Consider the following 27,231-nt stretch of genomic DNA (forward strand, 5'->3'; position numbering starts at 1 on the left):
ATGAGGTTTATCTGGCTCAGGAAAGTGTGACAGGCCCGGATTCGTGGGGCTCATTCAAAGGCTATTAGTTTCTAATATCCATGGTTCTCCATGATGCCATCCAAATCCAGTTTCTGCCTGGTGCAGAGCAAGAGAGTTAGATATTCCAACTTCCTAATTCCCACTTACTCCATACTGGTGCCAACATGAGGAAATCTAACATCAGACCTCTGGAAAGTGAACCACTGGCTGGTAAACCTCAGACATAAAATTTCCAAGGAATATGCCTTTTTGGATATTCTAGCTAAATCATCTTAGTGGAATTTCATGATTGAAACTGTTTAAAGAAGGTTACTTTCTTTCATATTTGTGAAGAGCTGATAAAAATAATCATAGAGAAAGAAACTCCCAAACCACATTGATCAGGTAGCAATATGAGAATTAGTCATAATATTTGTAATATAATAGGTAAAACATCGGGGTGCGCCAGAGAACCTGACAGCCTCTGGAACAGGCAGAAGCACAGAGGGGCTGAGGCAGCACCCTGTGTGGGCCGGGGACAGCCGGCCACCTTCCGGACCGGAGGACAGGTGCCCGCCCAGCTGGGGAGGCGACCTAAGCCACAGCAGCAGCGGTCGCCATCTTGGTCCGGGACCCGCCGAACTTAGGAAATTAGTCTGAACAGGTGAGAGGGTGCGCCAGAGAACCCGACAGCTTCTGGAACAGGCGGAAGCACAGAGGCGCTGAGGCAGCACCCTGCGTGGGCCGGGGACAGCCGGCCACCTTCCGGACCAGAGGACAGGTGCCCACCCGGCTGGGGAGGCGGCCTAAGCCACAGCAGCAGCGGTCGCCATCTTGGTCCGGGACCCGCCGAACTTAGGAAATTAGTCTGAACAGGTGAGAGGGTGCGCCAGAGAACCTGACAGCTTCTGGAACAGGCAGAAGCACAGAGGCGCTGAGGCAGCACCCTGTGTGGGCCGGGGACAGCCGGCCACCTTCCGGACCAGAGGACAGGTGCCCGCCCGGCTGGGGAGGCGACCTAAGCCACAGCAGCAGCGGTCGCCATCTTGGTCCCGGGACTCCAAGGAACTTAGGAATTTAGTCTGCTTAGGTGAGAGTCTGTACCACCTGGGAACTGCCAAAGCAACACAGTGTCTGAGAAAGGTCCTGTTTTGGGCCTTCTTCTTCGGCCAGGAGGAGGTCCAAATACAAGATATCTGCGCACCTTCCCTGTAAGAGAGCTTGCCAGCAGAGAGTGCTCTGAGCACTGAAACTCAGAGGAGAGAATCTGTCTCCCAGGTCTGCTGATAGACGGTAACAGAATCACCAGAAGAACAATCTCTAAACAGAGTCAACTATAACTACTAACTCCAGAGATTACCAGATGGCGAAAGGTAAACGGAGGAATCTTACTAACAGGAACCAAGACCACTCACCATCACCAGAACCCAGCACACCCACTTCGCCCAGTCCAGGGAACCCCAACACACCTGAGAACCTAGACCTAGATTTAAAAGCATATCTCATGATGATGGTAGAGGACATCAAGAAGGACTTTAATAAATCACTTAAAGAAATACAGGAGAACACTGCTAAAGAGTTACAAGTCCTTAAAGAAAAACAGGAAAACACAATCAAACAGGTAGAAGTCCTTACAGAAAAAGAGGAAAAAACATACAAACAGGTGATGGAAATGAACAAAACCATACTAGACCTAAAAAGGGAAGTAGACACAATAAAGAAAACTCAAAGCGAGGCAACACTAGAGATAGAAACCCTAGGAAAGAAATCTGGAACCATAGATTTGAGCATCAGCAACAGAATACAAGAGATGGAAGAGAGAATCTCAGGTGCAGAAGATTCCATAGAGAACATCGGCACAACAATCAAAGAAAATGGAAAATGCAAAAAGATCCTAACTCAAAATATCCAGGAAATCCAGGACACAATAAGAAGACCAAACGTACGGATAATAGGAGTGGATGAGAATGAAGATTTTCAACTCAAAGGTCCAGCAAACATCTTCAACAAAATTATTGAAGAAAACTTCCCAAATCTAAAGAATGAGATGCATATGAACATACAAGAAGCCTACAGAACTCCAAATAGACTGGACCAGAAAAGAAATTCCTCCCGACACATAATAATCAGAACATCAAATGCATTAAATAAAGATAGAATACTAAAAGCAGTAAGGGAAAAAGGTCAAGTAACATATAAAGGCAAGCCTATCAGAATTACACCAGATTTTTCACCAGAGACTATGAAAGCCAGAAGAGCCTGGACAGATGTTATACAGACACTAAGAGAACACAAATTCCAGCCCAGGCTACTATACCCGGCCAAACTCTCAATTATCATAGAGGGAGAAACCAAAGTATTCCACGACAAAACCAAATTCACGCATTATCTCTCCACGAATCCAGCCCTTCAAAGGATAATAACAGAAAAAAACCAATACAAGAACGGGAACAACGCCCTAGAAAAAACAAGAAGGTAATCCCTCAACAAACCTAAAAGAAGACAGCCACAAGAACAGAATGCCACCTTTAACAACTAAAATAACAGGAAGCAACAATTACTTTTCCTTAATATCTCTTAACATCAATGGTCTCAACTCGCCAATAAAAAGACATAGACTAACAAACTGGCTACACAAACAAGACCCAACATTTTGCTGCTTACAGGAAACTCATCTCAGAGAAAAAGATAGACACTACCTCAGAATGAAAGGCTGGAAAACAATTTTCCAAGCAAATGGTATGAAGAAACAAGCTGGAGTAGCCATCCTAATATCTGATAAGATTGACTTCCAACCCAAAGTCATCAAAAAAGACAAGGAGGGACACTTCATTCTCATCAAAGGTAAAATCCTCCAAGAGGAACTCTCAATTCTGAATATCTATGCTCCAAATACAAGAGCAGCCACATTCACTAAAGAAACTTTAGTAAAGCTCAAAGCACACATTGCGCCTCACACAATAATAGTGGGAGACTTCAACACACCACTTTCACCAATGGACAGATCATGGAAACAGAAACTAAACAGGGACACACTGAAACTAACAGAAGTGATGAAACAAATGGATCTGACAGATATCTACAGAACATTTTTCCCTAAAACAAAAGGATATACCTTCTTCTCAGCACCTCATGGTACCTTCTCCAAAATTGACCACATAATAGGTCACAAATCAGGCCTCAACAGATTCAAAAATATTGAAATTGTCCCATGTATCCTATCAGATCACCATGCACTAAGGCTGATCTTCAATAACAAAATAAATAACAGAAAGCCAACATTCACATGGAAACTGAACAACACTCTTCTCAATGATACCTTGGTCAAGGAAGGAATAAAGAAAGAAATTAAAGACTTTTTAGAGTTTAATGAAAATGAAGCCACAACGTACCCAAACCTTTGGGACACAATGAAAGCATTTCTAAGAGGGAAACTCATAGCTATGAGTGCCTTCAAGAAAAAACGGGAGAGAGCACATACTAGCAGCTTGACAACACATCTAAAAGCTCTAGAAAAAAAGGAAGCAAATTCACCCAAGAGGAGTAGACGGCAGGAAATAATCAAACTCAGGGGTGAAATCAACCAAGTGGAAACAAGAAGAACTATTCAAAGAATTAACCAAACGAGGAGTTGGTTCTTTGAGAAAATCAACAAGATAGATAAACCCTTAGCTAGACTCACTAAAGGGCACAGAGACAAAATCCTAATTAACAAAATCAGAAATGAAAAGGGAGACATTTCCTGAAGAAATCCAAAACACCATCAGATCCTTCTACAAAAGGCTATACTCAACAAAACTGGAAAACCTGGACGAAATGGACAAATTTCTGGACAGATACCAGGTACCAAAGTTGAATCAGGATCAAGTTGACCTTCTAAACAGTCCCATATCCCCTAAAGAAATAGAAGCAGTTATTAATAGTCTCCCAGCCAAAAAAAGCCCAGGACCAGACGGGTTTAGTGCAGAGTTCTATCAGACCTTCAAAGAAGATCTAACTCCAGTTCTGCACAAACTTTTTCACAAGATAGAAGTAGAAGGTATTCTACCCAACTCATTTTATGAAGCCACTATTACTCTGATACCTAAACCACAGAAAGATCCAACAAAGATAGAGAACTTCAGACCAATTTCTCTTATGAACATCGATGCAAAAATCCTTAATAAAATTCTCGCTAACCGAATCCAAGAACACATTAAAGCAATCATCCATCCTGACCAAGTAGGTTTTATTCCAGGGATGCAGGGATGGTTTAATATACGAAAATCCATCAATGTAATCCATTATATAAACAAACTCAAAGACAAAAACCACATGATCATCTCGTTAGATGCAGAAAAAGCATTTGACAAGATCCAACACCCATTCATGATAAAAGTTCTGGAAAGATCAGGAATTCAAGGCCAATACCTAAACATGATAAAAGCAATCTACAGCAAACCAGTAGCCAACATCAAAGTAAATGGAGAGAAGCTGGAAGCAATCCCACTAAAATCAGGGACTAGACAAGGCTGCCCACTTTCTCCCTACCTTTTCAACATAGTACTTGAAGTATTAGCCAGAGCAATTCGACAACAAAAGGAGATCAAGGGGATACAAATTGGAAAAGAGGAAGTCAAAATATCACTTTTTGCAGATGATATGATAGTATATATAAGTGACCCTAAAAATTCCAACAGAGAACTCCTAAACCTGATAAACAGCTTCGGTGAAGTAGCTGGATATAAAATTAACTCAAACAAGTCAATGGCCTTTCTCTACACAAAGAATAAACAGGCTGAGAAAGAAATTAGGGAAACAACACCCTTCTCAATAGCCACAAATAATATAAAATATCTCGGCGTGACTCTAACGAAGGAAGTGAAAGATCTGTATGATAAAAACTTCAAGTCCCTGAAGAAAGAAATTAAAGAAGATCTCAGAAGATGGAAAGATCTCCCATGCTCATGGATTGGCAGGACCAACATTGTAAAAATGGCTATCTTGCCAAAAGCAATCTACAGATTCAATGCAATCCCCATTAAAATTCCAACTCAATTCTTCAACGAATTAGAAGGAGCAATTTGCAAATTCATCTGGAATAACAAAAAACCTAGGATAGCAAAAACTCTTCTCAAGGATAAAAGAACCTCTGGTGGAATCACCATGCCTGACCTAAAGCTTTACTACAGAGCAATTGTGATAAAAACTGCATGGTACTGGTATAGAGACAGACAAGTGGACCAATGGAATAGAATTGAAGACCCAGAAATGAACCCACACACCTATGGTCACTTGATCTTCGACAAGGGAGCCAAAACCATCCAGTGGAAGAAAGACAGCATTTTCAACAATTGGTGCTGGCACAACTGGTTGTTATCATGTAGAAGAATGCGAATCGATCCATACTTATCTCCTTGTACTAAGGTCAAATCTAAGTGGATCAAGGAACTTCACATAAAACCAGAGACACTGAAACTTATAGAGGAGAAAGTGGGGAAAAGCCTTGAAGACATGGGCACAGGGGAAAAATTCCTGAACAGAACAGCAATGGCTTGTGCTGTAAGATCGAGAATTGACAAATGGGACCTAATGAAACTCCAAAGTTTCTGCAAGGCAAAAGACACTGTCTATAAGACAAAAAGACCACCAACAGACTGGGAAAGGATCTTTACCTATCCTAAATCAGATAGGGGACTAATATCCAACATATATAAAGAACTCAAGAAGGTGGACCTCAGAAAATCAAATAACCCCCTTAAAAAATGGGGCTCAGAACTGAACAAAGAATTCTCACCTGAGGAATACCGAATGGCAGAGAAGCACCTGAAAAAATGTTCAACATCCTTAATCATCAGGGAAATGCAAATCAAAACAACCCTGAGATTCCACCTCACACCAGTGAGAATGGCTAAGATCAAAAATTCAGGTGACAGCAGATGCTGGCGAGGATGTGGAGAAAGAGGAACACTCCTCCATTGTTGGTGGAATTGCAGGCTTGTACAACCACTCTGGAAATCAGTCTGGCGGTTCCTCAGAAAATTGGACATAGTACTACCGGAGGATCCAGCAATACCTCTCCTGGGCATATATCCAGAAGAAGCCCCAACTGGTAAGAAGGACACATGCTCCACTATGTTCATAGCAGCCTTATTTATAATAGCCAGAAACTGGAAAGAACCCAGATGCCCCTCAACAGAGGAATGGATACAGAAAATGTGGTACATCTACACAATGGAGTACTACTCAGCTATTAAAAAGAATGAATTTATGAAATTCCTAGCCAAATGGATGGACCTGGAGAGCATCATCCTGAGTGAGGTAACACAATCACAAAGGAACTCACACAATATGTACTCACTGATAAGTGGATACTAGCCCAAAACCTAGGATACCCACGATATAAGATACAATTTCCTAAACACATGAAACTCAAGAAAAATGAAGACTGAAGTGTGGACACTATGCCCCTCCTTAGAAGTGGGAACAAAACACCCATGGAAGGAGTTACAGAAACAAAGTTTGGAGCTGAGATGAAAGGATGGACCATGTAGAGACTGCCATATCCAGGGATCCACCCCATAATCAGCATCCAAACGCTGACACCATTGCATATACTAGCAAGATTTTATCGAAAGGACCCAGATGTAGCTGTCTCTTGTGAGACTATGCCGGGGCCTAGCAAACACAGAAGTGGATGCTCACAGTCAGCTAATGGATGGATCACAGGGCTCCCAATGGAGGAGCTAGAGAAAGTACCCAAGGAGCTAAAGGGATCTTCAACCCTATAGGTGGAACAACATTATGAACTAACCAGTATCCCTGAGCTCTTGACTCTAGCTGCATATGTATCAAAAGATGGCCTAGTCGGCCATCACTGGAAAGAGAGGCCCATTGGACACGCAGACTTTGTGTGCCCCGGTACAGGGGAACGCCAGGGCCAAAGGGGGGGAGTGGGTGGGTAGGGGAGTGGGGGTGGGTGGGTAAGGGGGACTTTTGGTATAGCATTGGAAATGTAAATGAGCTAAATACCTAATAAAAAATGGAAAAAAAAATAGGTAAAACATCAGAACCTCTAGGAAAACATAATTCCCTGCTCCACACAGTCACTCAGCCATTTATCTTATGCTCTCCAGACTGTCCTAGGTATTGACATCCTGCAAAATCAAGGGAAAGACTCCACAGAGCATCTTTGGTTTGGATGCAAGAATGTCACCTCACTATACCCTTTATATTCTTGCAATAGATTCTAGGAGTAGGCTTCACTTACATCCAAAGTGCTGACTAAACTCTATGCTGTGGAAAATATAGAACTTTATTAATAGCCATCTGTGGTGTTTTGAATAGGAATGGCTCCCACAGACTCATGTGTTTGAATGCCTGGCACATAGGTAGTAGCAGCATTAAAAGTTGTAGCCTTGTTGGGATAGGTGTAGCCTTGCTAGAAGAAGTGTGTCACTGTGGGCTCAGTCTTTGAGGTCTCAGAAGCTCAAGACAGTTCTCTTCCTGCTGCCTGCTGATTTGGATGTAAGACTCTCAGCTCATTCTCCAGAGCCATATCTAATTGCATGGGGTCATGTTTCCTGCCATGATGATGATGGACTAAACCTCTGAACTGTAAGTCAGTCCCAACTGAATTGTTTCCTTTACAAGAGTTGTTGTGGTCATCTGTCTCTTTATAACAACAGAAACCCTAATGAAGACATCATCCTGTAGAAAATCATAGATAATCAATATTAAAACTAATCTAGAGGGAGTGCTCTGACCCTGGGACTTGGATGGGATTGCCATTTTTCTCTCCGGTGTCTCTAAGGTGGGTCTGCGCAGGAGAGCCTGGGCCAAAGAAGTAGCAGAGCTTCTCAGACAAGGTTCTACTAGGGCCTTCATCTTTGGCCAGGAGGTGGAACTGATCCTCAGTCCTCTGTGCACCTTCCCTGCCAGAGGAGAGCTTGCCTCCAGTGAGTGCTCAGACCCTGGGACTCAGGAGAGATAGTCATTTTCCCTCCAGTGTCTCTCTAAGGTGGGACCACTCAGGAGAGCACAGGCAACAGAGATTCTAGGGCAGAGTCCTACATGCCTACATCTGCACCCAGGAGGTGGGGCTATTCCACAGCCCTCTGTGCACTGGTCTTGCCACGAGAGAGCTAGTCTCCTAGGAGTGCTGACACAGGCTTACAGACTCACGGGACGACAAGCTCCAGCCAGAGACAGCAAGAACATCTAATACCAGAGATTACCAGATGGCAAAAGGCAAACATAAGAATCTTACCAACAGAAACCAAAACTACTTAGCATCATGAGAAACCAGTACTCCCAAAACAGCAAGTCCTAGATACCCCAACACACTACAAAAGCAAGATTTGGATTTAAAATCATATCTCATGATGATGGTAGAAGATTTTAAGAAGGACATAACTAACTCCCTTAAATAAATACAGAAGAACACAGATAAACAGGTAGAAGTCCTTAAAGAGGAAACACAAAAATACCTTAAAGAATTTCAGGAGAACACAGGTAAACAGGTAGAAGCCCTTAAAAGAAGAAACATTAAACTCCCTTAAAGAACTACAGGAAAACACAACCAAAGAGGTAAAGGAATTGAACAAAACCATCCAGGATCTAAAAATGGAAGTAGAAACAATAAAGAAATCACAAAGAGAGATAACTCTGGAGATAGAAATCCTAGGAAAGAAATCAGGAACCATAGATGCAAGCATCACCAACAGAATACAAGAGATGGAAGAGAGAATCTCAGGTGCAGAAGATTCCATAGAGAACATCGGCACAACAATCAAAGAAAATGGATAATGCAAAAAGATCCTAACTCAAAACATCTAGGAAATCCAGGACACTATGAGAAGACCAAACCTAAAGATAATAGGTATAGATGAGAATGAAGATTTTCAACTTAAAGGGCCAATAAATATCTTCAACAAAATTATAGAAGAAAACTTCCCTAACCTAAAGAAAGAGATTCCCATGAACATACAAGAAGCCTACAGAACTCCAAATAGACTGGACCAGAAAAGAAATTCCTCCCATCACATAATAATCAAATCACCAAATTCACTAAACAAAGATAGAATATTAAAAACAATAAGAGAAAAAGGTCAAGTAACATATAAAGGCAGACCTATTAGAATTATACCAGACTTCTCACCAGAGACTATGAAAGGCAGAAGATCCTGGATAGACGTTATAAAGACCCTAAGAGAACACAAATGCCAGCCCAGTTCAATTTGCAACAAAGAAAGTGGAGTCCCAGGAAGTTGTTATCCCACTAACCTGCTTAATGGCAGAGAAAAGAGAAGGCCTGAGACCCCTGGAGCCTTCTCCCTGTGCTTTTCCTATCAACTCCACTTTCACCAGATCTTTTTTTTTAAAATGGACCCAATTCTTTTAAGTTTTAATTTTAAGACTTTAAAGTGTCCACTGTGCAATTCAAGGGGTTTCCACCCCCTCTTTTTATTGACTGAGACCTATAAGCTTAAGTGAAAGGTACCACATTAACAGAAGAAAATGAGGTTATATTAGTAATTTATAATCTCCCAAATAAAATAACGTCCAGGCCCACAAGGATTTACTACTGAATTTTATCAGCTCTTCAAAGCTCTACCAATGCTTCTCAGACTAGCCCATAAAAGAAAAAAGGAAGGGACATTACAAAGCTCTTTTTATAAAGCAACTATTATCCCAATACTGGAGATGCAAATGAAAACAGGAAAAAGATGAAATAAGAAAAGGAAAAAAAAAGAAAATTACAGTTTTGTTTCTTTTATGAATACAAATGAAAAAACAGTTATCACAATCAAGTTAGCTTTATGTCAGAAAAGTAGAGATAATTCAACATATACAAACAGCAAATGTTATAAATATGTTCTTCTAGCTGGGCTGAATTGTCTGGCCTCAGTGGGAGACTTGATGTGCCAGGGTGAGGGGATACCTACAGGGTCCCCACTTGCTCAGAAGAGAAGGGGAAGGAGGATGAGGGAAGAATTGTGGGAGGGGTGACTTTGGAAAGGGGCAGTGAATGGGATGTAAAGTGAATAAGTAAAATAATAAAATTTAAACACACACAAAATAATGGAGTCAAGTACAGAAGTGATATGGTCATTTGATAGGAACAAAAAAGCTTTTGACAAAACTCAGTATATCTTTGTGTTAAAAGTCCTGAAGAAATCCGAAGTAGACACAATATATCTCAACATAATACAGAATATATATAACAAACCTCTAGCCAACTTTATATTAAATGAAATAAAGTTCAAAGTATTTCTACTCTGAGCAAGTGGGCCCAATTTCTCCTCTCATTCAATAGAGCACTGGAAGTTTCATCTAGAACAGTCAGACAAAAGAAGCAAATAAAAGAGATACAAATAGGAAAAGAATTCAGTGGGTCTCTATTTGCAGATGATATAACTACACACCTAAGACCCTAAAGACTCAACCAGAAAACTTTTAAGAGCTGGCAAATGCTTTTAGCAAATTGGCAGGATACAGCTTTAATAACACCAGCAGCCAATAAAAAAACATACTGAAAACAAAATCAAGGAAATAATTCCAGTCACAATAGCCTCAAAATTGATTAGCTAATTAATTAATTGATTGATTCCTTGGAATAAACACAGCCAAGAGATTTAAGAGATCTCTATGATGAAAACTTTAAAATGCTAAAGAACAAAATTGAGGGATACATTACACTTCTCCTACTCATGGATCAGAAGAACCAGTATTATGAAAACCGATATCCTATGAAAAGCAATTTACAAATTCATTGTAATTCTAATAAAAATTATAGTGACATTTTTCACAGAAAAAGAAAAAAAAAACTTAAACTTTATAAGGAAGAACAAAAGACACAAGATAGACAGGAATCCTGAGCAAAAAGAACACAATCAGATATCATCACACCTGATTTCAGGTTATACTGTGGAGCCACAGTACAACAACAACAAGATAGATTTATACTGACACAAAACCAGACGTATAGAGCAATGGAATAGAACAAAGGAGCCCAAGTCAAGGCCACACAACTTACAGCAAGCTGAGTTGTGACAAAGATGACACAAACATACCGTGGAGAATATTCAACATCTTCAACAAACGTGCCAGGAAAACTAAGTATTTATAAGGAGAAAAAAATGAAACTAGATTTTTCTCCTCACCCCGAATGAAAATCAACTCTAAATGGATCAAGAATATCATCATAAGTCCTGAAACAGCAAAACGGACAGAGGAAGAAGCCGGGAACACACTCTGAGATACAGGCATAGGCAAAGACGAAGTAGGACTCTGATCACTTGGGAAATAAAACCCATAATCAAGAAATGAGATCTCCTGGATATAATAAACTCAGCCCAGCAAAGGAAACTGTCAGCTGAGTGAAGAGACAGTCCACAGAATGGAGGAAAAAAATACTTGTCAGCTACATATCCAACAGAAGATTTATATCTATAATCTACAGAAATTGAAATATCCAGAAAACAAACAATCCAATCAAAAATGGGTAATAGAGCTGAATAGAGTTCTCAAAAGAAGAAATAGAAACTTGAGAGGGTAGTAAACATTTATAAGTATTCAACAACATTAGCCACTGAGGAAAATGCAGATTAAAACGACTTTGAGATCCTTTCTCACCAAAGTCAGAATGGCTATCATCAGAAAACAAATGACAGCAAGTGCTGGTGAGGGTGTGGGGAGAGGGAAACTGTCCATGGGTGTAACCAACTATGTTCTGTTTAGATATATGCAGCCTGTGTTACAGAGGGAGTCAATGACCATGGTGGGGGAAATCACAGGTCCTGAGGAGTTGGACTGTGGGGTACTACTACTGTTTTACTAACTAGTTGCACTGCCAAACTGCCCTTTAAATATTTATGTTCCTCTTCAGGCAAAAATGGAAGGGAAGGCACAGAAATTTTCTTGCATATATTATTTCTGAATTTCTTAGCTCAAAATAATCCTAATGCCAAAAGGATCATATCCTGATCCCCACTAGAAGAAAGATGGAGAGAACCGAATTTTCACATTATTACCTAATAACACCTCTAAGCACATACTGATCTCTGATTATCCGAGGGATATAATGTCATATACCCAATGTCGCTAGATATCAGCAAGGTCTCAGCTTTACATATTTACAAGCAAATACCCTCAAATGTTAAGAACACTCCCATCTTGCACCACATACAATTTTGTCAAGCAATTTGTTTCCTTTTGGTAGTTTTCATATCAAAAACTGTAGGAATTGCTGAGGATTCATGGGAAAAATTGGAATTTCTATTTAGGGATAACTCTGTTATGGTATTGAATCATGTCTCTTCAGCGTGGCTCTCATTGCATTTGCAACAGGGCACTTGGTCCCTCTAAGTTTGTTGGCTCTTTGTTATTTATTCTTCACCTGAAATCTTCTCAGTTTCTGATATTAAAATCTGTTGCTATAGAGACAATTATATTATGTCAAGAGACCAAAGGATAATGAATTCATGGACAGTGTAAGTAGCAAGAACTGACAAAAATCTCAGTAACAAAGATACTATTTTAATACTGAAGGTGCTAGTAAAATGTGTTGAAGAAGGGGAAGATGGAATAAGAGGAAGGAAAATGTCACTTGAATGTGTCTGTGGTTTCTCGAGGAAACACTTATTAATCTTAGTTGGAGAAGTACAAGCTGTTATGAGCTCATGAACTCCCCAGCCTGCTTCAGAAACTTCTAGAGTTAAATACAGTTTCATAGAGGTTGCTTGTATTGTCTGAGCCTCTTGACCTGTGTAGGCAACTATAGCTCTACTATGAACCTCCTCTGTGCAGAGATAGATGTCAAGGTAGCATAAGGACCACAAAGACTTTCAAAAAGGGTAACAAACAATGTCAGGTGAGATTTTCCTGTTGGCCTTGAATTTCAACCCCTGTAGAATAGAAAGCCAACAACACTTGATATATCTATCCTACATCATAAAACACACTAGCCACCAAGAAACACTCACTAGCAAAAGTGACAGCTGTTTAGTTTCAGACCCAGGGACAAGAGACTGGGATGTACATTTCACATACCAAAGCAGACCTGGATTCCAAGTTCTCCCAGCATCCTTCAGTTGCCAACCCTGAAATTTCCAGGCCAGGGCTCTGCTACCCTTCCCAAATAGGCTCTTTCCTATATATTTCAGACATATTGGTCTCTTCTGCTCCTCTCTCTCTCTCTCTCTCTCTCCCTCTCTCTCTCTCTCTCTCTCTCTCTCTCTCTCTCTCTCTCTCTCTCTCTCTCTCTCTCCTTCTCTCTGTGTGTCTCTTTCACCATCTCTGTCACTCTCCCTGTGGTGACTTCCCTGGCCTAGGTCCCTGGGACCAGTGATCTTGCCCAAGACCAGCTTCCCAATAAACCTGCATTTAATATAGTTTAATCTGGCTCATTACACTGGCATTGAAATAACTTATCAAATGATACCAAACCCAGGAGTAGTTGAGTCTCCAGCCCCATGGCCTGGGTCTTTCTTGGCCACATGGAGACCACTTCTCTCCCTCTATCCTTCTCCAGGGGAAACATTTCTTTGGACTCCATGAGTACCAATTCCCAACTACTGCCTATTAGAGTCAAGGACCCTCCAGGCTTTCTCTGCTAAGCCCCAGCTGCCAGAGCTATCCCCATGTGAACAAAGACCAGGTCTTTGTTTTGGGGGAACCTTTGATACAAAAATGTTTGATCTGAGGTTACGGCCCCTGTATAAATGGTTCCATCCCAGACTATCAAATGAGATGCCATGTCTGTAGTCTCAGGATCTCTGGCAATGCCTGGGAGAATAGATACCACTGGCTATGAAACAAAATTTATTCAACGCCATCTTCGGCTCCAGACAACCGGCCACCTTCCTGGTGAGAGCCAGAGAGTTTCGGGGGCGGCGCCATCTTTGGCTCCAGACAACCGGCCACCTTCCTGGTGAGAGCCAGAGAGTTTCGGGGGCGGCGCCATCTTCGGCTCCAGACAACCGGCCACCTTCCTGACAACCGGCCACCTTCCTGGCCAAAGCAACACAGCTTCTGGGAAAGATCCTGTTTTGGGCCTTCATCTTCAGCCAGGAGGAGGTCCAAACACCAGATAACTGTGCACCTTCCCTGAAAGAGGAGAGCTTGCCTGCAGAGACTGCTCTGACCACTGAAACTCAGAGGAGAGAGCTAGCCTCCCACGTCTGCTGATAGAGGGTAACAAAAGCAACAGAGGAACAATCTCTAAACAAAGACAGCTATAACAACTAACTCCAGAGATTGCCAGATGGCAAAAGGTAAACGTAAGAATCCTACTAACAGGAACCAAGACCACTCACCATCATCAGAACCCAGCACTCCCACTTTGCCCAGTCCAGGACATCCTAACACACCTGAAAAGGTAGACCTGGATTTAAAAGCATTTCTCATGATGATGATAGAGGACATAAAGAAGGAATTTAATAACTCACTTAAGGAAATACAGGAGAACACTGCTAAAGAGTTACAAGTCCTTAAAGAAAAACAGGAAAACACAACCAAACAGGTAGAAGTCCTTATAGAAAAACAGGAAAACACATCGAAACATGTGATAGAAATGAACAAAACCATACTAGACCTAAAAAGGGAAGTAGACACAATAAAGAAAACCCAAAGTGAGGCAACGCTGGAGATAGAAACCCTAGGAAAGAAATCTGGAACCATAGATGCCAGCATCAGCAACAGAATACAAGAGATGGAAGAGAGAATCCCAGGTGCAGAAGATTCCATAGAGAACATCGGCACAACAATCAAAGAAAATGGAAAATCCAAAAAGATCCTAACTCAAAACATCCAGGAAATCCAGGACACAATGAGAAGACCAAACCTACGCATAATAGGAGTGGATGAGAATGAAGATTTTCAACTCAAAGGACCAGCAAACATCTTCAACAAAATTATTGAAGAAAACTTCCCAAATCTAAAGAAAGAGATGCCCATGATATACAAGAAGCCTACAGAACTCCAAATAGACTGGACCAGAAAAGAAATACCTCCCGACACATAATAATCAGAACATCAAATGCACTAAATAAAGATAGAATACTAAAAGCAGTAAGGGAAAAAGGTCAAGTAACATATAAAGGCAAGCCTATCAGAATTACACCAGATTTTTCACCAGAGACTATGAAAGCCAGAAGAGCCTGGACAGATGTTATACAGACACTAAGAGAACACAAATTCCAGCCCAGGCTACTATACCCAGCCAAACTCTCAATTACCATAGATGGAGAAACCAAAGTATTCCACGACAAAACTAAATTGACCCATTATCTCTCCTCGAATCCAGCCCTTCAAAGGATAATAACAGAAAAAAAAAAAAACAATACAAGGACGGGAACCACGCCTTACAAAAAACAAGAAGATAATCCCTCAACAAAACTAAAAGAAGACAGCCACAAGAACAGAATGCCAACTTTAACAACAAAAATAACAGGAAGCAACAATTACTTTTCCTTAATATCTCTTAATATCAATGGTCTCAACTCCCCAATAAAAAGACATAGACTAACAGACTGGCTACACAAACAGGACCCAACATTCTGCTGCTTACAGGAAACCCATCTCAGGGAAAAAGACAGACACTACCTCAGAGTGAAAGGCTGGAAAACAATTTTCCAAGCAAATGGTCTGAAGAAACAAGCTGGAGTAGCCATTTGAATATCGGATAAAATCGACTTCCAACCCAAAGTTATCAAAAAAGACAAGGAGGGAGACTTCATACTCATCAAAGGTAAAATCCTCCAAGAGGAACTCTCAATTCTGAATATCTACGCTCCAAATGCAAGGGCAGCCACATTCATTAAAGACACCTTAGTAAAGCTCAAAGCACACGTTGCACCTCACACAATAATAGTGGGAGACTTCAACACACCACTTTCATCAATGGACAAATCGTGGAAACAGAAACTAAACAGGGACACAGTGAAACTAACAGAAGTTATGAAACAAATGGACCTGACAGATATCTACAGAACATTTTATCCTAAAATAAAAGGATATACCTTCTTCTCAGCACCTCACGGGACCTTCTCCAAAATTGACCATATAATTGGTCACAAAACAGGCCTCAACAGATACAAAAATATTGAAATTGTCCCATGTATCCTATCAGACCACCATGGCCTAAGACTGATCTTCAATAACAACATAAATAACGGAAAGCCAACATTCACGTGGAAACTGAACAACACTCTTCTCAATGATACCTTGGTCGGGGAAAGAATAAAGAAAGAAATTAAAGACTTTTTAGAGTTTAATGAAAATGAAGCCACAACGTACCCAAACCTATGGGACACAATGAAAGAATTTCTAAGAGGGAAACTCATAGCTCTGAGCGCCTCCAAGAAGAAACGGGAGAGAGCACATACTAGCAGCTTGACAATACATCTAAACGCTCTAGAAAAAAAGGAAGCAAATTCACCCAAGAGGAGTAGACGGCAGGAAATAATCAAACTCAGGGGTGAAATCAACCAAGTGGAAACAAGAAGAACTATTCAAAGAATTAACCAAACGAGGAGTTGGTTCTTTGAGAAAATCAACAAGATAGATAAACCCTTAGCTAGACTCACTAAAGGGCACAGGGACAAAATCCTAATTAACAAAATCAGAAATGAAAAGGGAGACATAACAACAGATCCTGAAGAAATCCAAAACACCATCAGATCCTTCTACAAAAGGCTATACTCAACAAAACTGGAAAACCTGGACGAAATGGACAAATTTCTGGACAGATACCAGGTACCAAAGTTGAATCAGGATCAAGTTGACCATCTAAACAGTCCCATATCACCTAAAGAAATAGAAGTAGTTATTAAAAGTCTCCCAGCCAAAAAAAGCCCAGGACCAGACGGGTTTAGTGCAGAGTTCTATCAGACCTTCAAAGAAGATCTAATTCCAGTTCTGCACAAACTATTTCACAAAATAGAAGTAGAAGGTACTCTACCCAACTCATTTTATGAAGCCACTATTACTCTGATACCTAAACCACAGAAAGACCCAACAAAGATAGAGAACTTCAGACCAATTTCTCTTATGAATATCTATGCAAAAATCCTCAATAAAATTCTCGCTAACCGAATCCAAGAACATATTAAAGCAATCATCCATCCTGACCAAGTAGGTTTTATTCCAGGGATGCAGGGATGGTTTAATATACGGAAATCCATCAATGTAATCCATTATATAAACAAACTCAAAGACAAAAACCACATGATCATCTCGTTAGATGCAGAAAAAGCATTCGACAAGATCCAAGACCCATTAATGATAAAAGTTTTGGAAAGATCAGGAATTCAAGGCCCATACCTAAACATGATAAAAGCAATCTACAGCAAACCAGTAGCCAACATCAAAGTAAATGGAGAGAAGCTGGAAGCAATCCCACTAAAATCAGGGACTAGACAAGGCTGCCCACTTTCTCCCTACCTCTTCAACATAGTACTTGAAGTATTAGCCAGAGCAATTCGACAACAAAAGGAGATCAAGGGGATACAAATTGGAAAAGAGGAAGTCAAAATATCACTTTTTGCAGATGATATGATAGTATATATAAGTGACCTTAAAATTTACCAGAGAACTCCTAAACCTGATAAACAGCTTCGGTGAAGTAGCTGGATATAAAATAAACTCAAACAAGTCAATGGCCTTTCTCTATACAAAGAATAAACAGGCTGAGAAAGAAATTAGGGAAACAACACCCTTCTCAATAGTCACAAATAATATAAAATATCTTGGCGTGACTCTAACTAAGGAAGTGAAAGATCTGTATGATAAAAACTTCAAATCTCTGAAGAAAGAAATTAAAGAAGATCTCAGAAGATGGAAAGATCTCCCATGCTCATGGATTGGCAGGATCAACATTGTAAAAATGGCTATCTTGCCAAAAGCAATCTACAGATTCAATGCAATCCCCATCAAAATTCCAACTCAATTCTTCAACGAATTAGAAGGAGCAATTTGCAAATTCATCTGGAATAACAAAAAACCTAGGATAGCAAAAACTCTTCTCAAGGATAAAAGAACCTCTGGTGGAATCACCATAACTGACCTAAAGCTTTACTACAGAGCAATTGTGATCAAAACTGCATGGTACTGGTATAGAGACAGACAAGTAGACCAATGGAATAGAATTGAAGACCCAGAAATGAACCCACACACCTATGGTCACTTGATGTTCGACAAGGGTGCTAAAACCATCCAGTGGAAGAAAGACAGCATTTTCAACAATTGGTGCTGGCACAACTGGTTGTTATCGTGTAGAAGAATGCGAATCGATCCATACTTATCTCCTTGTACTAAGGTCAAATCTAAGTGGATCAAGGAACTTCACATAAAACCAGAGACACTGAAACTTGTAGAGGAGAAAGTGGGAAAAAGTTTGAAGACATGGGCACAGGGGAAAAATTCCTGAACAGAACAGCAATGGCTTGTACTGTAAGATCTAGAATTGACAAATGTGACCTAATGAAACTCCAAAGTTTCTGCAAGGCAAAAGACACCGTCAGTAAGACAAAAAGACCACCAACAGATTGGGAAAGGATCTTTACCTATCCTAAATCAGATAGGGGACTAATATCCAACATATATAAAGAACTCAAGAAGGTGGACTTCAGAAAATCAAATAACCCCATTAAAAAATGGGGCTCAGAACTGAACAAAGAATTCTCACCTGAGGAATACCGAATGGCAGAGAAACACCTGAAAAAATGTTCAACATCCTTAATCATCAGGGAAATGCAAATCAAAACAACCCTGAGATTCCACCTCACACCAGTCAGAATGGCTAAGATCAAAAATTCAGGTGACAGCAGATTCTGGCGTGGATGTGGAGAAAGAGGAACACTCCTCCATTGTTGGTGGGATTGCAGGCTTGTACAACCACTCTGGAAATCAGTCTGGCAGTTCCTCAGAAAATTGGCCATAGTACTACCGGAGGATCCAGCAATACCTCTCCTGGACATATATCCAGAAGATGCCCCAACTGGTAAGAAGGACACATGCTCCACTATGTTCATAGCAGCCTTATTTATAATAGGCAGAAGCTGGAAAGAACCCAGATGCCCCTCAACAGAGGAATGGATACAGAAAATGTGGTACATCTACACAATGGAGTACTACTCAGCTAGTAAAAAGAATGAATTTATGAAATTCCTAGCCAAATGGATGGACCTGGAGGGCATCATCCTGAGTGAGGTAACACATTCACAAAGAAACTCACACAATATGTACTCACTGATAAGTGGATATTAGCCCCAAACCTAGGATACCCAAGATATAAGGTACAATTTGCTAAACAAATGAAACTCAAGAAAAATGAAGACTGAAGTGTGGACACTATGCTCCTCCTTAGAATTGGGAACAAAACACCCATGGAAGGAGTTACAGAGACAATGTTTGGAGCTGAGATGAAAGGATGGACCATGTAGAGACTGCCATATCCAGGGATCCACCCCATAATCAGCATCCAAACGTTGACACCATTGCATACACTAACAAGATTTTATTGAAAGGACCCAGATGTAGCTGTCTCTTTTGAGACTATGCCGGGGCCTAGCAAACACAGAAGTGGATGCTCACAGTCAGCTAATGGATGGATCACAGGGCTCCCAATGGAAGAGCTAGAGAAAGTACCCAAGGAGCTAAAGGGATCTGCAACCCTATAGGTGGAACAACATTATGAACTAACCAGTACCCCGGAGCTCTTGACTCTAGCTGCATATGTATCAAAAGATGGCCTAGTCGGCCATCACTGGAAAGAGAGGCCCATTGGACATGCAAACTTTATATGCCCCAGTACAGGGGAACACCAGGGCCTAAAAGGGGGAGTGGGTGGGTAGGGGAGTGGGGGTGGGTGGGTATGGGGGACTTTTGGTATAGCATTGGAAATGTAAATGAGCTAAATACCTAATAAAAAATGGGGAAAAAATTTATTCAAATTGGTTTGAATTCCCTATGTCTAATTTTTTTGCAAACTGAGATCTTGGCGATCTCCCACTCCCACTTGGCTGCACTGAGCACGAGGCCCCAGGTGCTGCCTAGCCCCACACTCCCCCAGCTACCTCTGTATCTCAACAGCAATGATGGCAGCGCCAATTACAGTGCTGACTGTGGTGTTGATTGCAACAATGGTATTACTGAAAGACTAACCTTCTCATTTTAAATCACCCACCATGCCAGCAGCGTGAAAGTATACACAGTGGGTAGACGGCACATGCTGGTCTCCATCTAAAGAGAGGAATCATGGCTTCACAAGCATCTTGGTTAAGGGCAGTCACAAGGCCAGCATCCATCTATTATGGGGAGTCATAGCTTCACACCTGTCTTGCCTAAGGGTAGCAACACATGATGTGAGCCAACCAGAAAACCAGGTCTCCAAAGACACTTTTAAACTGAGGTAAGATTGTTGTGTGATTTCTGTCCTGTCTTGGTACTCATTACACCATGGCTCTATGTCTTTACTCTTAAGAAGGTACCTTATTTTAATATTACTAAAAACACCATTGAGACTATAAACTTTCCAAGTTTCAGAAGTTTACAACATTAAAAAGGTTAGAAATCACTGCCATAAAATATGTTTGGCCTTGTTTTTGCTGGTGTTATTAAGATATAATATAGCATGAGATTTTTATAAGCTATAGATTTTTATAATAATACAATATATAAAGGTTAAAAAGTCCCCAGTCTCTTTATGGACTATGTTTATAGATTGAAGGATTTTGTTCTGATGCTAGACACGTTTCAATTCAAACTCACGACTTTTAAGGCTCAAATCTAACAATTTCTAGTCTCAAAAGCTACCATAATAGTTCTAGACTCATAAAACCTACTATAATTAAGAAATGCAAGTTGAGAACAAGTAAACTTATAAATGATCATATCCTTTATAATGTTCAGAATTACATTTAAAGTCATGTCGAGAACTGATGCAGTTAATTATTAAGCTTTATTTAGCCTCCTGGTTTATGTTTACTAGGTACAATTTAGAGCAGATAACTAGAAATAGATATAAATTGTTTAACCCAGATATGCTAGGTACTGGCCCTCAAACCTGTCAGAGATCTGATGAATATCGCATTAAATATTTAAACTTACTATGAAAGAGACTCCCAAATTCTAAATGTGACCCCCCCCCCCACTCAAGGTTTTTGTTGTCTTCGCCCTTCTATTCCCAACAAACTTACTTCTCAGGCTTGCCAGTAGATTGGAATGAGGTGCTGAGTTTTATAAAAGCACCCAGACCTGAACCCAACCAAAACAGTCAGGATTTCTTTGGTTTTCCCAAACATAGGTATTTTTGTAAAGGATTCTTATGTGATTGAAATACTCAGCCAGCATGCAGAACCACTAGCCTACAAGAAAAAAAGGCCAAGAGACTCTGGAGCAGAACAAAGCTGTTAAGTTCCAGGTTTGCTCATCCTTCCTGCACCCAGGTTAAGGAGCCATGCATTGAAGATGATTTTTCTATGCCTCCCAAAGGTTCTACTCACATACACTAAGAAGGACCTACACATAGTTGCTAGTCCCACAGTAGTCATGGACAGGCAGGGAAGGAACACAACAGTAGCCATGGAATAAGAAAATCAAAAGGCAAAGTGTCCACACTTTGGTCTTCGTTCTTCTTCAGTTTCATGTGTTTTGCAAATTGTATCTTATATCTTGGGTATACTAAGTATCTGGGCTAATATCCACTTATCAGTGAGTACATATCATTTGAGTTCTTTTGTGATTGTGTTACCTCACTCAAGATGATGCCCTCCAGGTCCATCCATTTGCCTAGGAATTTCATAAATTCATTCTTTTAAATAGCTGAGTAGTACTCCATTGTGTAAATGTACCACATTTTCTGTATCCATTCCTCTGTTGAGGGGCATCTGGGTTCTTTCCAGCTTCTGGCTATTATAAATAAGGCTGGTATGAACATAGTGGAGCATGTGTCCTTCTTACCGGTTGGGACATCTTCTGGATATATGCCCAGGAGAGGTATTGCTGGATCCTCCGGTAGTACTATGTCCAATTTTCTGAGGAACCGCCAGACTGATTTCCAAGTAGACCAATGGAATAGAAATGAAGACCCATACACCTATGGTCACTTGATCTTCGACAAGGGAGCTAAAACCATCCAGTGGAAGAAAGACAGCATTTTCAACAAATGGTGCTGGCACAACTGGGTGTTAACATGCAGAAGAATGCAAATCGATCCATTCCTATCTCCTTGTACTAAGGTCAAATCTAAGGGGATCAAGGAACTTCACATAAAACCAGAGACACTGAAACTTATAGAGGAGAAAGTGGGGAAAAGCCTCGAAGATATGGGCACAGGGGAAAAATTCCTGAATAGAACAGCAATGGCTTGTGCTGTAAGATCGAGAATTGACAAATGGGACCTAATGAAACTGCAAAGCTTCTGTAAGGCAAAAGACACCGTCAATAAGACCAAAAGGCCACCAACAAATTGGGAAAGGATCTTTACCTACCCTAAATCAGATAGGGAACTAATATCCCATATATATAAAGAACTCAAGAAGGTGGACTCCAGAAAATCAAATAACCCCATTAAAAAATGGGGCTCAGAGCTAAACAAAGAATTCTCACCTGAGGAATACCGAATGGCTGAGAAGCACCTGAAAAAATGCTCAGCATCCTTAATCATCAGAGAAATGCAAATCAAAACAACCCTGAGATTCCATCTCACACCAGTCAGAATGGCTAAGATCAAAAATTCAGGTGACAGCAGATGCTGGCGAGGATGTGGAGAAAGAGGAACACTCCTCCATTGTTGGTGGGATTGCAAGCTTGTTTGTTTGTTTTTCGAGACAGGGTTTCTCTTTATAGCCCTGGCTGTCCTGGAACTCACTTCGTAGACCAGGCTGGCCTCGAACTCAGAAATCCACCTGCCTCTGCCTCCCGAGTGCTGGGATTAAAGGCGTGTGCCACCACGCCTGGCTACAAGATTTCTACCCAGCCTCTTTATTCCCAGAATAATGTCTCTAAGACTGGTTATTTATGAATAAATGCCTACGCCCAAAGATTTAGCTCATTCCCTGACTAGCTCATACTTATATAACCCATTTATTCTAGCCCATGTCTGCCACATGGTTTGTTATCTTTCCTCAGTTTCATGTGTCCAAATTCTTCAGAATTTGAGGCAAATTTCCTACTCCTGACTCCTAGAATTTCCATCTCTTTCTGCTGGATATCCCACCTTCTAATCCCGCCTCAGCTCATTGACCATTGGATTTGTATAGACAGGCGATGCTTCCACACAGTACATGAGAGATACTCTCTACACAGAAATTTGAATTTCTGTGCATAAAATATTAGACAACAACAAAAATGGGAAAATAAATTTTTATTTTTATAATTAAGTCTAGAAGTCACTTGATGCTGACTGATATACATCCACCAGCCTGCCATTTGTATTCTTTTCAGCCAACTACTTTGGAGTTTCTTTCATAATAGATAACCTCCATCTCAAAGCATTGATAATATACCTGGGATCACTAAACAACCCTGCATTTCCTTAAAACTGATTCTATTTCACCAGTTGAGTATAAACTCTCTCTCTCTCTCTCTCTCTCTCTCTCTCTCTCTCTCTCTCTCTCTCTCTGTGTGTGTGTGTGTGTGTGTGTGTGTGTGTGTGTGTGTGTGTGTGTGTACTAAAAACCAGATAAATGAACATAGAATGTGCACGTTCAAAGATGACAAAGATAGAGTAATGCTATGTTGGAGGGGAAAACAAAGACAAGAGAAAAAGAGGGGGGCACCATAGGGGAAAGAAATATAGAACTAAATTTACTTTGTAATTTTTCCCAGAACAAACGTATTTGTAATTATTGAAACCCAAAAACATGTTATTCCTTCACAATGGATATATTTCAACAATCTCTTTACCTAATGAGATGGTTTGAATATGCTTGGCCCAGGGAGTAGCACTATTAGGAGTTGTGGCCCTGTTGGAGGAGGTGTGGCCTTCTTAGAAGAAGTGTGTCACTGTGGGACTGGGCTTTGAGACCCTCCTCCTAGCTGCCTGAGGACAATCTGCTCCTGGCTTCCTTTGGATGAAGATGTAGAACTCTCAGCTCCTCCAGTGTAATGTCTGCCTGCATGCTGCTATCGTCCCACCTTGATGAAAACGGACTGAACTTCTGAATCTGTAAGCCAGGCCCAATTAAATGTTGTCCTTTGTAAGAGTTGCCTTGGTCATAGTGTCTGTTCACAGCAGTAAACCACAAACTAAGATACCAAACAATCTAAATTTAAAAAAACAAAAACAAAAAACAAAAAACCTGGTTTAGCCTTGAAAGGTGACCTGCTCCGATCTTCTCATTTGGAACTGCCAAGCATTTTTTTTTCCTCCATCCACAGCTGGTAAACTTCAGTTTTAATATCTGAGCCAGACTTAAACAACTTCACACATAATGAAAACTTCAACTAAGCAAGTTCTATGAACTGAAAGATTTCTCACAAATTAGGCATGTCCTAGAAATCCACTCCCAATAAAAGTCAATGCTGAGTCTCCTTAGACTGTCAAGGCTGTGTACTGGAATGTTCTAGCAGTGCTGGATGCTGAATTGGTAGTTTTAAACATGCATTCTGGTTATTTCGAGCTAGGCCTGTCTTCTTGGTGGCACTGTAATGAAAGAATCTCAGTTAGCTCTTCTCACTCACAAGTAATTCTACTGAAAACAGTTATGTTCCTCATTTGAATTGTAGAAATCCCCCATGGCCTTATAAACCTGTCCATCTGAAAACAAAGATTGTTAATAAAAGTATTCCTTCCCCAGTATAGGCATAACAGATTTCAATGTCCCAGCTTAAGCCCTCATTAATCAAATTTTACTTAAGTTTTCCAGTGTCTCATAAAATAAACACACAATTCATCTCTTGGTGGATGTGTAGCCACAAACCATTAACAACGTACTCATGACTCTTGGTGACAACTGTGAGTTCTCAACTAGAGGCAGCAGATAGGAGACCAGGTGTGTGTCTGAGTCTTGGGACCTACTGGGTGACTTAAAATTCTCCTAAAAGCAAAAATATATAGTATGTATTCACTGTGGTTTGTTTGGTTGCTTGCTTGCTTGCTTGTTTTTCAGGCTGGACTGAGAATCCTTGTGTAGCTGAGAATAACCTTGAACTTCTAAGCCTACTGCTTCCACCTCCAGCGCTCTTGGAATGTAGTCATGTGCTACCACCTTGCCAGATCTATTGAGGATCTAACTTTGTGTATACTAAGCAAACAATCTAGCCAACTAAGTAATGTCCCCAGCCCTCCACTAATTTTAAATGCTATATTTGAACTATTGCTCTTTATTAAGTAAGGGCTTTGGAATCAGAACAGCATGTTGGTCAACGTGCAGTTCATCTAATCCTAAAGAGGAGGAGTCCATAGGATGACCCTGTAGCCTCAGCCACCCCTCCTACCAAGAGTGTTTAAAAGAGAGAGCTGGCCTTGTCATGCTCTCCCATCCTTCTCCTTCTGCCTGCCTGCCTGCCTGCCTGCCTGCCCTCCAGCAACATGGCCTCTAAGGTCAGAGGCAGAGCATTATGAACCCTAAGTCTGTTATTTTCTGTTACTTAAGTATGCTTTGGACTATAACACACAGAGAGAAAGAACTCGATTCCATAGTTCAACCAAAATGTGCTGTGAGACCACCACAGAGCCAAGTAATCAAATATTACCAACCAACACCTAAAAATAATCCCTAAGTCCTCTCTCAGTCACCATTCCAAAGATGGCTTTAAACACTAGAGATCAGACATCTCTTCTTGAGATTTATATAAATGATGTGGTGGAGTGGGGGCTTCTGTATCTGGCTTCTCTTGTGTCTTTGAAGAATGCATGTTGCTCCTTAAAGTTTTAGTTTGCTCGGTATCTGCTGTGTAATATTCCACTGTTTGAAATGGCCACAATCCTCAGAAAGATGTGACAGCTCAGGAACTGCTATTAAGAATGCACTTACACGTGTTTTGGTGCACATGGGAACAAATGTCTGTTGGCTATTGATAAAGGTGAATTGATGGAGTTCCCTGCCAGGGGACTGTTTATCTGTTTAGCTCCCAGCTATTGTGCGATGCACTGCAGTATCTTCCGTTCTTATTGATCGGCTCCAGAGTAGAGTGAGGAAACGTTACTGCCCACAGAGAACTTGATCATAACTCTGCTCAGCTGGAGAGGTAACGGCACATCCTTCTCAGTGGGCTCATTCGGCTACAATGGAATTTTGTGAAAGAGAACAGCATCTCTTATGAATAGGAGTGAGCTGTGTGAAGAGGCCTGGTTTGAAGGATCGGAGTTCTCTGGAGTAAACTTTTACACATGAAAGACTGTGATCCACCTGTATTCTATCCAAGTGAACAAAGAATTTAGGAATTGGCCTGAGGGACCAGCAGCTTCATGAAGACAAAGCCCTGTTTTGTTCTATTTGGGTTGTGTGGCTCTTCTGTCTAATGTTCTATATCAATGAACCCATGAAGGACAGGGGAAGCTACCCCCAAGCAGTTGTCTGTCTTTCAGAGCTGCCTGCTAAGTAGCAGGGCAGCTACCGTCCTAGCTTTGTCCAGCAGTGAGCTATCTGAAGACACATCAGAACAGAGGTATCTGTAATGTCTGTCAGTACAGGTTACAACTCAGAAAACCTGCAGGAGAAATAACAGTAAAGATCCTCTCTCCCATCAAATATTCTTCCTGGGCCATTTGCTCTATCTTGCCTCAGATTTTAACAAAGGGGAAGCCTGCTGATCACTGTTTTATAGTGGGTCTTTGACAGGGCTTTTCTGAAAGAACGTGGGAGGACTTGCTGGCTCCTCTCCCCTTTCAAAGACCAAGTTCATTACAGGGCCTGACCATGGACTCATCAAAGCACTCACTGTTCATAAAATAAATGACAACACTAATTATTCTGGAAAGAATGGGTACACCTGTATACATACACACACACACACACACACACACACACACACACACACACACATACATGTGCCACCTCCTACACCACAAATGAGGCCTTGTTGTACCAGCTGAGGTTGCTCTCATTCTTGGGACAAGCACTGAAGCTACATAATTCTAGATTATTTTTGTAAAGACTCATTCTAAAATACTAATTGAGCACTTAACTGTTACCAAGAAACTATGAGATTATCGTCAACAACAAATAGTACTTTCTTGAAACTCTCTGCTCCAAGTAACCATGTCACAACACCCTACTTCCCACAGTTTTCTGGAGAATATTT

Source organism: Mus musculus, chromosome 13 (genome assembly GCF_000001635.26).
Source record: "Mus musculus strain C57BL/6J chromosome 13, GRCm38.p6 C57BL/6J".
Taxonomy (NCBI): Eukaryota; Metazoa; Chordata; class Mammalia; order Rodentia; family Muridae; genus Mus; species Mus musculus.